Raw genomic sequence first — 15,141 nt, 5'->3', positions numbered from 1 at the left:
GTGTTGTGAACAGTTTTCAAAATGTTAATAGAATAAAGACAAATGTGTCACAAATTAACTGCCACATGAATTTATTCCTGCACAGTATAAAAGATGACCATTATACTTGACAAGGTTACTAATAACTTTTTCATTTGCTAATTCAGACAAAGAATCAACAATGTCACTGTAGTAATCATTAGCACATGTAATTGCAGAGAGGCGGCACAACCAGCGTGTTGGACACAGTGGGCGGATGTATGTAACTGGACCGTTGTGGCTGTCTGACGATAGAATATTTTCAAAGATTGTCTTGTATTTGCCTGACCTCTGAAACAAGACACCAAGTTCATGTACCCACTGGATAGAATCTCGAACACATTCATAAGCTTCAACTGCATGTTTTATTATTAAATTAGCGTTGTGTGCTCTGCAGTGAAAAAACAAAGCTGACGGTTGCTTCTCTTTTATTTTTGCTTGACATCTACTGTACGCACCACTAATGTTAGCGGCTCCATCATAAGTTTGTGCTCTTAATCCTGACAGTAGTAAATTGAGTCTAGTCAGTACATCAAGTATAGTCGAGGATATTGTTTCACCAGTTGTATTGGAAACACTGTACAAACCAAGAAATGTCTCATGGACGACAAGGTTCTCATCTACGTATCGTACACATATTGCTTCCTGTTCGGCACCTATAACATCTTGAGTGCCATCAACCATTAATGCAAATATTTTACTTTGCTACACTTCGTGTGCTATGTTCCTCAGTATTTGATGGCTGAACATCTCCATTATTTCATTCTGAGCCTGGGGTGATGTGAATGTGTTTTCTTTGATAAGTAGGCCATCAACTCAGGATCTTCCTCTTCCAGGAGCTTCATTAACTGCAAGAAGTTCCCCTCCGTATCAGTATGTTCACGTAATGCTAAACCTTGACGCAGTAAGAAACGTAAACTTCTGAATATTTTGGCTAGACTTCTTTTGCATTCTTCCTGCTGCTTCTTTTTTCCATCATGTAGCTGGACAGTCAATGGGGTTACATCAAGTGAACCTTCTGGAGATATAGCGAATCTGTGCTGAGAGGAGGATTGATGTTCGTTGACTTTCTGTTTTGCCTTTTTCCAATTGCATAAACCGGTGGATATGAAGGCATACTCCACTGGACTCTCCAATGTCCCTGTAAAAAGGCCTCTACTGTCCGCCTTGGCACGATGAAAGCATATGACTTTTTGAGTTTGATTGTCGAAGTGCAACCATGGGAACTCATCAAACAACTTGCCCTGGAAGTTGATATTTTGAGATTTTGCTTTCTGTCGTGGTATTAGCTGTGCGTCTGGATGATATGTCTTTCCACACTGTATCTGTGGAGTGTTAGATTTTTCATTAATGCACAAACTTGTTTCACAACTATCTGGTGGTTCATGATGTGCAATAGTTGCACAAGCATTTTCAGACTCGTCCTCTGATGAACATGGTATTTCCTCTGTATAGCAAGTTTCTGTTCCTTTGATTGAAGATGTTGGATTATTTGCATCTGCATTGTCACTTGCAGTACTAGTACCTGGCTTGCAGAACTGTCTGATATTGGAAAGTTTCAGATGCTTGCTTGTCATAATTGGAATGTGTTTCCCAGATGACTTAACAGGCTAAAATACAGTCTTTATTGAAAAACTCTAACGTACAACGAACGAGATAGAACAGAATGGAAGTAGGACTGAACTGTACAATGTATTTAAGTCGAACGCGCGGACCTCACAGTGACTACCGAGCCAACTGACCGCCTGGACATCGCTGGGACAATAATGTGTGCTTGTTACAACACAAGTAATTGCAAGTTTCTCGAAAAGTACTCAAACAATCACAAATATATTATGTTCCTGTTAAAGCTCATCAAAAGCCAAACACGTTGTGATATAATGTCTATAAGCACGTCTATTAAATAAAAGCACCTAAACAAAAACTAGCAATACAATTCAAGTAGAGGCTTCAGGCCGTTGAAATCGCTCCTTTTGTGTTCTAATTATACAAGAAAATACAATATTTTTACTATCTGTGATAAGAGAATATATTGTTCTTTTACCATAAAGCACTAGCACTTTATTAGAGGGCGGTGATAATCTGAAATTTCATGGATTAATGAGGGCCACAAACACATGTCTAATGAGCCCTGTTGTAAAATCGAGGCTCATACTAAAGGGAGCGGAGGGGGTTGGTGTTGGGCGCGTCTGGATTCGAGCGGCCCGAACCTGTCGTTAAATGTACACTAAACGTACATTATGGTCAGCGCTTCGGCAGCTAAGGAGAGTAAGGCGTTCGACAATGAAACCGGCTCAACATTCATAAGAACAAATGGCGTAGGAAAATTTCACAATATACACGTAAAATTGATGCAGCTACAAGTTACAAATGGCCTGCCAGATCTAGATCACAGGAGTTTACGTTTTGGAGTAATATTTTTAAATTTCATGTTCTGTTCAATCTGTTGTGATGAAAATTTTACTTAATCTTACACTACGCACAAGACGTAGGTAGATTCTGTAATAGTGTTCGCAAGCCTTGCATGTATACTTAAGCCTACTGACTGATACTTACGAACTATCGCTTAGATCGAAAAGCTTAGAAGCACGCCTATATTAAAGATGCACATTTCGGCTACTGAAAAAACCTACATCTAGGCCTAATTATGTAATTCAATTGGTAAGAACACGAGAATCACAAGAACAAACACACAATTTGTAGGCCTGTGATGCAATAAACAATTCAACAGACCAAACTGTAGGGGGATAATTGTATGCACCATACCCCCACCTAAAATGAAGGGAGGGATGTATCCCCCATTCCCCAGGATCTACACCCCTGCAAATAATAATGTATTATAAGCTTTAGTTTAGACTGACTAGATACTCTATTACAGTAATGTTATATAGATTTCCACATTTGTAACCTTAATCACATGCGGCAATCTCTTCCTTCTTGGTTTGAGTTTTAAATGACCGTTGATCAGACATAGTATGTATAAGATAAAAATAGAACATATTTACATAAATTAGAGTTATGAGTCATACATTGTTTGTTTAAATATTATTGTTGCATAAGAGTTTTCTGTGATACTTATCATTTGCCAGTTTGTGGTAACCTAGATACTAATTAACTAATTATTAAATACGCAGATAGACAGGTCTTACAGAGAACACTGAGGTGTTTCTAAGGCTTTGTAGATTGAAATGGGTTGAAGAAATGAAACAGCAAAGTATTCAAAAGTAAAAATAAAAATTTACTGGACAAAAGAGAATGCAAAATTTTACAAGTTGTGAATGAAATAAACTTGAAAAAATTTAAATAAAGGAAGGGCTTTAATTTAAATGAAAGCCAACTAAAACTTAACCGAAAATGCTTAAGAAGTAATTCAATGGTCAATTGTTTAACAATGAATAAAGTAAAATTCTTAACTGTTTCTGGAGCCAGCGTTTAGCTTCCGAACTATACTCGTTATGAAGCAATTGCATCTCTATAGGTTAGCCAATGACAGCCCTGTGAATTGGAAACACTTTCTCCCATCTCTCCATTTGACAGCAAATCTTGACTAGAAATTGCAAGCTACTAACATAGGACTGACTTATGTGATGGCAAAGACAATTTTAGTTGTCGCCTATAAAAGAGACCACCTTTCTAAATATATTGTTATAAGCAATATTTTCAATATTTTAATTTAGATGTTAGTGTGTGTTTTTTTTATAGCAAAGCCACATCGGGCTATCTGCTGAGTTCAAGAAGGGAATCGAACCCCTGATCTTAGTGTTGTAATAATAATGGACTTAGATGTTAATAAGAAAGAAAAGAAGGTTAAGATACAGTAAATTCGGCTAAAATCTAGATGTGTACTTTAGATATAAATATTAAAATCAGCGACGCATTGAGCTCAGTTTGTAGAGTGTGACTCATCTAATTTGTTCTGTTATTCAGTTATTTGGTGAGTTACGGCATCTATAAATTGGTCAGGTACCAACGAATTAATAATGTCACGTTGGGTTTCCGGTCAAGATAATCGGACGTTTCAAAATCTTCTGCAAATTTAGCTAAGGTTTTTTCTTTCCTTCATGTGCTGTTCCGGAATTTCGCTCTGAATACTTTAGTCTGGTGTGTCACTGCATATCTGTTGAATAAAGTAGCTATCAATACTGATAGCTGTTAGGACTTTCAGTTTCATTGTAACGTTTGATTTTTGCAGAGAAACTTGTTTGATCACATTGTAGACTAACTGGAAAAAGATCTAAGAAACAAGAGCACGTGCACAACACTGTTTATAATAAAATGTAACTAAAATCATGAAAAGTTCAGGTATTTACAAAATCCAGTATAAATTAGGATTTGAGAACAGATCTCGTCGAGTGTGTTCTAAAAATATATATAGGGACTTCTACCTAATTTCTAAAAGTTATTTTAGAGTAATATTTTCTTTTCCCTTTAATACACACCATCTGCTAAAAATAAAGTGGAAGAGTATAAGGCTTTTGAAGTAAACTAAAAAAGTATTTACACATGATGAAGCAGCACCTCCTAAAGTCAGGTTCTAACTATAGTAACCATAGGGACAGAAGAAAACTTGAGGAATGATTCAAAACGTTATTACCTTTATGCATTGGTGAAATTATTTAAAAAAGGGGGCCTGGTGGTTAAGGCGGACAAAAACAACAGAATATTTATAGCCACAACAAAGATCACTAGTTCCTTGGCCCAGCATGGCCAGCTGGCTAGGGCAGTCGACTCGTCTGAGAGTCGCGGGTTCGAATTCCTGTTACACCAAACATACTCGCCCTTTCAGCCGTTGGGGCGTTATAATGTGACGGTCAATTTCACTTGTCGTTGGTAAAAAGGTATCCCAAGAGTTAGCAGTGGGTGGTGATGATTAGCTGCCTTCCCTCTAGTCTTACACTGCTAAATTAGGGATGGCTAGCACAGGTAGCCCTCAAGTAGCTTTGGGCGAAATTCAAAACAAACCAATCCAAAAAAAAAAATGTTGGTAAGTATTCAACTGGGTGAAGTTGGCCTGTGTTTGAAAAAGAAGAGAAAGCAGTTCAAATAATTTTTGGTACTCGGTACCAGCAGAAGTTTATCCTTGCTTTTACACTACTATTTACACTTGCATCATTATCATAGCCTTGTCCATGATAGTTTTGGATGTACAAGCCAAGGCTTTCTATTTCTGCCAAAATTGTATTTAGATCGATAACTGTTGTTTCCAGCACCAGATGGAAACCAATAAAATGCTCATCAGTTTTAAAAGTATTGTATTCGACATAGAGAAATATCATTCTTATTTACTCAGAATGGCTCACATCTTTTGTACAGTACGAATTAAATGCGTGAACTTCGCCTCTCTCACTTACTTTTTTCATCTGCCTTTCATATTTTTGATCCATTTCTGATAGTCTTTCTGTAGTATTGAGTGTATATTACATTCCTCGTTAAACAATTTAAATTTTATTGCACGAATTGATCAAATTTAGCTAATCCAACTAAACGGCCACAGTTTGTTTACAGGCTAATGAATATAAGATTTTATTTTACCACGTAAGTCTAAGTTATGAGATGCCAAAAACTGCCTGATTGCAATATCTTTCTAAAATATTTCCCCACAGTTGTTTATTTTGGTTCATTTGAATCTGTATATGTTTGTCAATTGTGTTAAAGTTTAGCTATTTCATTAAATTTTCTTTACAATCTTTATCATCATCATGAGATTTTAAAATTAAACTTAAAATTTTTCCTGTTTGAACAACCTTGAGAAACAAGGACGTTCATTGCTTGTAAACGTCAAAATAAACAACAAGCAAAACAAAAAAGTTTTTATATTGAGAATACGCTTTAAAATGTTGATCAAGTTTTAACATGATGACTTAAAATTCGTTTATAGTGAGTTGATCTAAAATCTTTTTTTATAATCTATAGGAAGGTCATCATTTTCTTTGAAGTTACGGATACTACCTTTTTTTGTATTTTGGTAATTAGAAGAAGGAGCGTATTTAGTTTGGGTTTGTTTCGAATTTCGCGCAAAGCTACATGAGAACTATCTGCGCTAGCCGTCCCTAATTTAGCAGTGTAAGATTAGAGGGAAGGTGTATAGTCATCACCACCCATCGCCAACTCTTGGGCTACTCTTTTACCAACGAATAGTGGTATTGAACGTCACATTATAACACTCCCACGGCTGAAAGGGCGAGCATGTTTGGTGCGACTTGGATTCGAACCCGCGACCCTAAGATTACGAGTCGAACACCTTAACCCACCTGGCCATGCCGAGCCTAATCTCCAGATAACAGAAACCTCTCTTGTCCAAATTTTTTCAAAGGTTTCCAAAGTGTTTCACTGAAGTGTGTTTGAAGTTAAACACAAAGTTACACAATGGGCTATCTTTTTGTGAATTGTACATACACATGGTATAGAAATGGAAAATACTTTTGTATTTATACTTCTTGTTTTTATAAATCATCTGGTAACTGAGAGAATATAATGAATTGTTAAATTAGAAGTAAGACACCATGGGCTTAAGCCCATGCATTTGATGACTGAAATGATTCATAACGGAATAAAATAAATATATAATTAATTACCCCGACTGTTTATATCCCAAGGAAGAGTCTTTCGCTTTGGTGTTTAAATTTTTAATGAAACGTTTTTCGAGGGTTTACTGGCGTCTAAGCGCACTTGTACCATTATTGCTTGTTTGTTTTTTTTATCTTAAGTAGAACGCGACACAATGGGCTATCTATGCTCTGCCAACTACTGTATCGAAATCCTGTTTTAAGTTTTCTGTAATTCCGTAGATTTACCGCTGCGGAGCTTCTCCGAAGCCTAAAAATCATAATAAATATGGCACGAGAGTCTTGAAACTTGCTATAATAATTGCTTGTTTGTTTTGGAATTTCGCACAAAGCTACTTGAGGGCTATCTGTGCTAGCCGTCCCTAATTTAGCAGTGTAAGACTAGAGGGAAGGCAACTAGTCATCACCACCCACCGCTAACTCTTGGGCTACTCTTTTACCAACGAATAGTGGGATTGACCGTCACATTATACACCCCCACGGCTGGGAGGGCGAGCATGTTTAGCGCGACGCGGGCTTGAACCCGCGACCCTCGGATTACGAGTCGTTACGCGCTTGGCCATGCCAGGCCTGCTATAATAATGGTAGCGACTTTCTTTAAACAATCCTGATCACAAGTTGCAAAATTGGTGAAGGCTGTGCCGTTATGTGTGTAGTCACTAGTCATCTAAGAAACAAACATTTTTTTTTAAATATTCGTCTTAAGAGTTTTAGTTTCTCAATGAATAAATAGGTTATTTTGTTTCTGTACTTTCTATTTAATATAAGGGTTGTTTATGCTGCAATTGTATACTGGATATGAAAATAGTTTGTCTTGTATGATAGTATTGAAGCTTTTTTTAATATTATGTTGAGAGATTTGTTTTAGTTTGCAACTTTTATTTAAAGAGTATATTAAATTGCTATTTATTCTGATTTATTGAATGGTTTTTCGTGCTTTAGAAATTTTAATACGATAGGTTTTTAAAAATTGTAATGTTACCTCTTGCATGTTTTTTGTTTTTCATGTGTTTTACTCATGAAATTTAATAGTTTTACGGGAGTTTTGTAATTTGACATCGAACTTTTTGTTTTGCTTTTTAATTTTAAATTTATGTAATGGAATTTCATATTTATTCTGTCAACGTATTGCATTGTGTTTGATCTCATGTATCAAACTTTGAAGTAGCATTTACAGTTTTACTTATGTGTTTCATACAGCGTTAGTAGGTATGCAGGCATACTGTTTTTATCCTTATTTAAATTAAAATGTAAAAACGTTTTGTGCATTTTAACTACATTACGTTGGTCAAAGTATAGTTCTGAAACTATGACTGAGATCAGCCTTGCCCACAGCATATCAGTGAAGTTATTTCACCAGATAACTAGATTTGCAAGGAAACACATGAAAAGTTAACTAAAGAGCCATATGAATGGTTAACCTTTCAAATGTTTCCTTGCAATATGTTATCTTTGCAGTGTAGCTCTTAGCAACATTGAAAGTTGATGCCAGTGGCCTACCAATATCTTATGTACTTAATAAGCCTAATTTGCTCTTTCTGGAACTGACAACATGCATAACCAAGTTACATCATATGCAACACTTCACACACACCCCAATGACACTAAGGTGACAGTGTGGTGTGGTTTCATGGTTGACTTCATTATAAGACTATTTTTATGAAAAACCTTCAATACATGAGCTGAAGACCTGAATAGTCAATGATGCATGGTGCCATGCAATGTTCACAACCAAAGGTATCCTAATGTTGCAACTAAAAATGTGACATACACCATGGTATTCAAGCAGGATGATGACCCTCCACACACTGGTAACCTGGTGAAACATGTTGTTCAGAAAAGAATCATTTCACATCACTTTCCTTGTAATTCCTCACCTCATTCACTGGACCTAATACCAGATGTGCATTGTTTCTATAGTGTCCATCACCACACAGATACAATGCATTCTGGATGCTGGAAGAGAACATATTGAATAGTTTCTCTGATAAAACAATTAGGACAAATTGGCACCTATGGTGACAACTGCAGCATGTGCATGATACCCACCCCCGTGCAATTTTCACTTACCAATTCCAAATATGAGATACGATGCACTGAAATTCAAAACTTCATTAGTGCAAATCAAATACAGAGTCAAGATTCATAATTTTAGACAAATCAAATCAGAACTTATCATGGTGAATAACACATGTACAAAACACCAATTCAAAGATGAAAAAATTTTATATTTCAAATGCTTATACTCTCACAACATATTTCCACATTTTATCAAATAACATGTCTGTTTTATGAAACATCTCAAAGTTTTAAATTGTACTAAAATACACGAGCTTTAGTTGACTTTTTAAAAGAAAACAGTGGGTCAGGAAGATATGGTGATTCACTACTTTTTCCCAAAAAACTTTTTCTTTAAAATTAGACTCAGTTAATCTATACTTAAGAGATTTTTAAAAAGTGGATCCAGTTACATCTTTAAAAGCCATAATATTAGGCATATAAACTGTTTTGAGAGTATGAACTCGAGAAGTAACTACAAGTAACACTATTATGAAATACACTACATGGCCAAAAGTATGTGGATACTCCCAATTAGTGGGTTCGGATATTTCAGCCACACCAATTGCTAACAGGTGCATAAAATTGAGCATACAGCCATGTAACCTCCATAGACAAACACTGGCAGTAGAACAGATCATACTGAAGAGTTCAGCAACTTTCAAAGTGGTACTGTCATAGGATGCCACCTCTCCAACAAGTCAGTTCATCAAAGTTCTGCCCTGCTAGAGCTGCCCTAGTCAACTGTAAGTGCTGTTATTGTGAAGTGGAAATGTCTAGGAGCAACAACAGTTCAGCTACGAAGCAGTAGGCCATGCAAATTCACAGAACGGGATCGCCGAGTACTGAAACATGTAAAATCATCTTACCATAGTTGCAACACTCACTATCAAGTTCCAAACTGCCTCTGTAAGCAATGTCAGCACATGAACTGTTCATCAGAAGCTTCACCATGTGCAATGCCAAGCATTGGCTGGAGTGGTGTAAAGCACACTGCCATTGTACTCTGGAGCAGTGGAAATGCATTCTCTGGAGTGATGAATCATGCTTCACTATCTGGCAGTCTGACAGACGAATCTGAATTTGGCAGATGCCAGGAGAATGCTACCTGCCTAAATGCATAGTGCTGACTGTAAAGTTTTGTGGAGGAAGAATAATGGTCTGGGGCTCTTTTTCATGGTTTGGGCTAGGCTTTTTAGTTACAGTGAAGGAAAATCTTAATGCTACAGCATACAATGACATTCTAGAGAATTGTGTTTCCAACTTTGTGGCAACAGTTTGGGGAAGGTCCTTTTTTGTTTGAGCATGATAATGCCCCTGTGCATAAAGCAAGGTCCACAGAGACATGGTTTACTGAGGTTGGTATAGAAGAACTTGACTGGCCTGCACAGAGCCCTGACCTCAACCCTATTGAATACCTTTGGGATGAAATGTAATGCTGATTATGAGCCAGGTCTTCTCGCTCAACCTCACTAATACTCTTGTAGCTGAATAATAGCAAATCCTTGCAGCCATGTTCCAAAATCTAGTGAAAAGCCTTCCCTGAAGAGTGGAGGCTATTATAGCAACAGAGAGAGGACCAGTTCCATATTAATGCCCATGGTTTTGGAATGAGATGTTCAACAAACACATGTGGGTGTGATGGTCGGGTATCCATATATTTTTGGCCATGTAGTGTGTATTGATGTAAAAAAATAAGATCAATTAGGCTCTTCTCATAAATTATCCATCACTACAAACTTCAGTATACGTAAAAGGTTTAGCATAATATTATGCAACAGGAAATGTCATACTTTTATTTTCACCTGAATCATATAGTAAGAGCTAATCCAATTCTCCTAATAAACATTTAAACATGTTTAAATAATTAAAAAGTTCAAATATTTAAACAGTGCTGCCACCTATACACAAAAATTTTCAAATGCCACAAGCATTGAGCTCCTTCATACTTCATGTTCAATGAGGTTCAACTGAGTCTCTCATGTAAATTATTATGTGACACCCTTCCACCAACAGGAGTGAAACACGCCTTCCTGATGCACAGTCTATTTTTATTCAGTTCTACTGAACTATTACTTTGAATTTTGGTAGAAAATGGAAGCACCAATTTTAAATGGGGAGTAAAAAGTAGGAAGTGTGAGTGGAAGTACATACAGGAAATACATTTTCAGTGAAGGAAAATCATAACTTCCAATATAGTACATTACCTCTTTTCACTAATACAGGTAGAATCCCACATTGAATACATGAAGGGACCAATGTGAGGGGAAAAAGCACCCTTCAAAGGTGTTCAAAGAGCACCTGAAATGTGGAAATCCTTGTAGCAGAGGATCCTATGTGGAAAACCACACCACACCTGTACCAGATATAGTCTTCATCCAGTGTGGAAAGAGATGTTACAAACATGGGGAGAAAAAGAAAGGGGCACACCCAAAAGGGAGAGAACAATATTTAAATAGGGATCTGAATTATGTTATATCAAAATCTCAGTCATTTGGAATATGAGAGAGAGTAAAAGAGTGTGCTCCTATGTTCAGAATGGCTAGGGCACAACAGACTGAGCAAAGTGAGTCAATTGCAATCCAAAACCCATCCATTGGGAACCAATATTCATGTGGGGATAAATGGAGGATGATACCAGTATCAAGTCAACTGCAACCCAAGACCCAACTATTAGGAACCAACATCCTTGAGGAGATAGGAAATAGGATCACACCACCAGAAAATCAACTAGAATCCAAAACCCAGCTACTGGGAATTAACATTTATGTGAAGTTGGGAAAGAGGATCATACCAGTGGCAAGTTAACAGCTATCCAGTACCCAGCCATTGGGTAGGGGTAGGAAAGAGGATTATACTATCTTCATCTCAAGTTCAGCAGTCTTGAGGAAGACATGTTTGCTAATCTGTGAACAAAGTAAATATAAACAAAATGACAATAAATTATTGACACAGGAACCTGACATATAAATGATTGGAATACTTAAGGCATGCCTGTATTGTACAACAACCCACTGAAAAACAATAAGACAAGAACTACCTCCAGTGCAATATCATCCTTGGTATATGTAAATCTTTAAGGGGTAGTGCAAGAGGAATAATCATAGCAACCTGTGTGTTCATCAACCATAAAATACAATATGTTAGCAAAGAACATGAGGCCAATTAAATGAGTGAACAGAGATGCCAGTAATACATGTTGATTAGTAATGCTCTTAATCCAAAAACCAGTCATTGGGAACTGACATCCATATGGAGCGAGAATAAGGGATCCCAATCAAAAAGGTGAACTACAATTCTGATGACTCACTCCAAAGCTCCAACATCCCCTTGGATGGACCCATTAAGAGATGGAGCATCAGATTGGAAGCCATCTTGCCATCTACACCACCAGAAGACCATTGGACTACTCTCAATCGAATAGATTCATTACTTTTTATATTTCACTATCACATTCAGGAGAATATTTTCATGATATACCACCCTAACAGCTTGAAAGTGATAAGAATCTATGTATTACACTGGAAAAAAAGAATGGAGACAAAAACAGTTGAAAGACCAGAGGAATGTGAACACCTGAGATAGTGTAACAGGTGACAATGAAAACCTTATTTTGAGAAGCAGACCACTCCTGGTTTATTCAATCTAAAAGCAGGATTGGGGAGCTATTCCCTTCTGCTTAACTTATGAAGTCCATTGGTTAGTACAGTCCGGAACAAGCAGATATACATCACGAGGAAAATGTACAAACAAATCTTGTGGAACATCCCATCTTAACATGTTTTGTTTCATGCTTGGAAGTTATAACTGAAATCATGGCCTTACTGTAAAGATTTGACTAGTTTAAGAATACCTAAATAGGCAGCACTCATTAATAAGTGATATTCTTAAAGAAAAAAAGGGGCATGCCCTGAAAAAAAAAAACTAACTTAACCAGTTGTGGTCTCATTAAAAGGTGAATAGTGACGACAAGTGGAAAACAGTACCCTGATGAGGAAGAAACAACTACCCAGGGCAGGTAATGAGAGATAAACGTATAAAGTGTAGCCACAGTATCCAATGGAAAAACTAAACCCAACTTACAATGCGAGTGAGATGCAGGTAAAAGATCAGGATCCTGATCAGAGTGAAGACATCAGGAATTACAGAGAAAGTGGAACAAGGAAGAAAAAAATGCAATTGAATCAAAAGCCAAATCCAAATGGTGGGAAGGAAGGAAAAGTCACAAACAAAGGAGTTGTGCTAGGAAGAAAACTATGAGAAAGGAAACCAAAAGAAGGAAGCTTTAAAGGCAATTAAGCAACTACAAGCATGTGTGGGACCTAGGCCATCTGGATCCAATGGAGTAAAAAAGTGGGAGATGGAAGGAAATAAAAAGAGAGAACATGCTACGCAAGTCACCAAAATGTAGGTTAGGAAAACTGATCCAGAACATAGAGAATGAATTGAGCTGAATCAGCTGAAAAAGCAAAATCTGTGCTGGAGAGGAATGAGCAATAAGAAAACCTGACACAGAGTGGTATGGATGAACAAAATCATCCAAGCAAGGTAATGGACAGGATAATAAAGTAAAGGTATAAACTTGTTCAAATCCTAAGTGCACAAACAGGACAAGTGGATAACAAACTGGAAACAAAAGAGGTAATTTGGAATCAAGGAGGGAGGCAAATGCATCCCAGTAAGGAGTACTCCACTGAGTAAGAACCAACAGAAATTTAATGAGGATTGAGAGACCACTCTGTAGGAAAACTGTGTTGGGACAAGAAAGGCTACCCACAACAAGACTGAAAGTATCCAGAACATGACACACAAGGAAACATGTCAAGTGTGTGGGTTTAAAAAGGGAGATCCAAGGTAGACCATAAAAACATCAGAATGAGTGCCCCCACTGAAATGTTGGAATGGATCATGATTAATAAAATCATGACAGTGGAAGAAAATGAACCAAAACACATTGAGCTGCTGGAAGTTCCATGGCATGAACATAGTGAAATCTGTCGGCTGTATACCATTGTCCAAAGACTCATACTGAACAACTAATGCCCCCTACTTTGGATGTAAACATCAGGGAGGAGAAACCAATCCACACAATGGTGATAAATCAGTCTCAATGATGTGTGAGCTTTGTTCAATCATCAACACATACTGTCAGAGAGGGAAGGAAGAAAGTTAAGAGGTGAATAAAAAAAAACACACATCAAGATTCCATGTTTCAGCATCCCCCAAAGAGATAACCTACATGCCAAACCAAGAAGATAAGTACTTCCATACCCCAAAAAGACAGAATCTCACTAGCAGTAAGATAGTTAATAGTAATGGCATGGATAACTAATAGTTTTCTTAGAAGCAGTCAAAGAAAAGAAAAATGGGCCTGATGAAGTAAGGTGTTGAAAAAGACAAGAATGTTAGGCAGGTAATGGAAAGGACTTCTCTAACTAGAAAATCAAACCACCCAAGCTGCATGGATAAGAAACAGATGAGTATGTTATGACAACTCCTGTATGAAATGAGCAAATAAAAGCCAGGTGAAAAAGTTATGGTGTTAGTAAGTTAATTGTGGGAAGTAGAAAATATAAATAATTACAAAAATGAACTAGTCTTTATATTGTAAAATTACTGAGTCTACATATACTGGCAATAAAAATAATATTAGAAGGTATTTTTGTAAAAAAACAACAATATAATTAACCTAATTTGTGACTCATCAGCAAAATGAATGACAGGTAAGCTTAAAACAACAGAGACACTTGTTAAGTTTGACCTATTTTTTATATGCAAAAACAGCTCGTTTGGGCTGAGAAAACACTTTTACATAGAAGAGCGAACAACGTTTCGACCTTCTTCGGTCATCGTCAGGTTCACAAAGAAAGAGGTAACTGACCGGAAGCTGACCACATGTTTGAAAGGGGTTGTGTAACTGTGTGTCGAAATGTAGAGGGCGGTATTAGATGTTTGAATATATAATTTTATTTATTTTATTAATATAGGTATAAAGGCGTTCCTTTATATTGGTTTATTTTGGGTTTAAGTTGTTGTATAAGTAAGGCTTCTTTAATTTTGCGTTTGTTTATGTTTGTTTCTTTATTTAGTATTTGAGTGTTTTCTATGGTTATGTTGTGTTTATTTGACTTGCAGTGTTCGAAAACGTGTGAAGGTGACTTTTTATGGAAACCAGAAGTTCTAGTTTAGAAGAACTGAATAGAAGGATTCACATACATTCCAAGTGGTGGAGAGTTGTTGCATGATGATTTACATGCAAGAAACAGTTGAACCACAATTATCTTGGAGTATGTGGGAGTTCAGGGGTCGTGGCATGCAAAAAACATTTTTTGCATATAGAGGGCAGCACTGAAAAACAATTATTTATGTGACAGGACCAAAGTTACATATCAAAAAATGTCAAAACAAATCTCAAATCAGCTGAAAATACAAAGATTAGTTTCAGGTTAGAACACTCAATTAATGGATTAGGTTAATTCCACTAAATGCCCAGTTCTAT

Source organism: Tachypleus tridentatus, chromosome 8 (assembly GCF_004210375.1).
Source record: "Tachypleus tridentatus isolate NWPU-2018 chromosome 8, ASM421037v1, whole genome shotgun sequence".
NCBI lineage: Eukaryota > Metazoa > Arthropoda > Merostomata > Xiphosura > Limulidae > Tachypleus > Tachypleus tridentatus.
Note: the sequence above shows the minus strand (reverse complement) of the source record.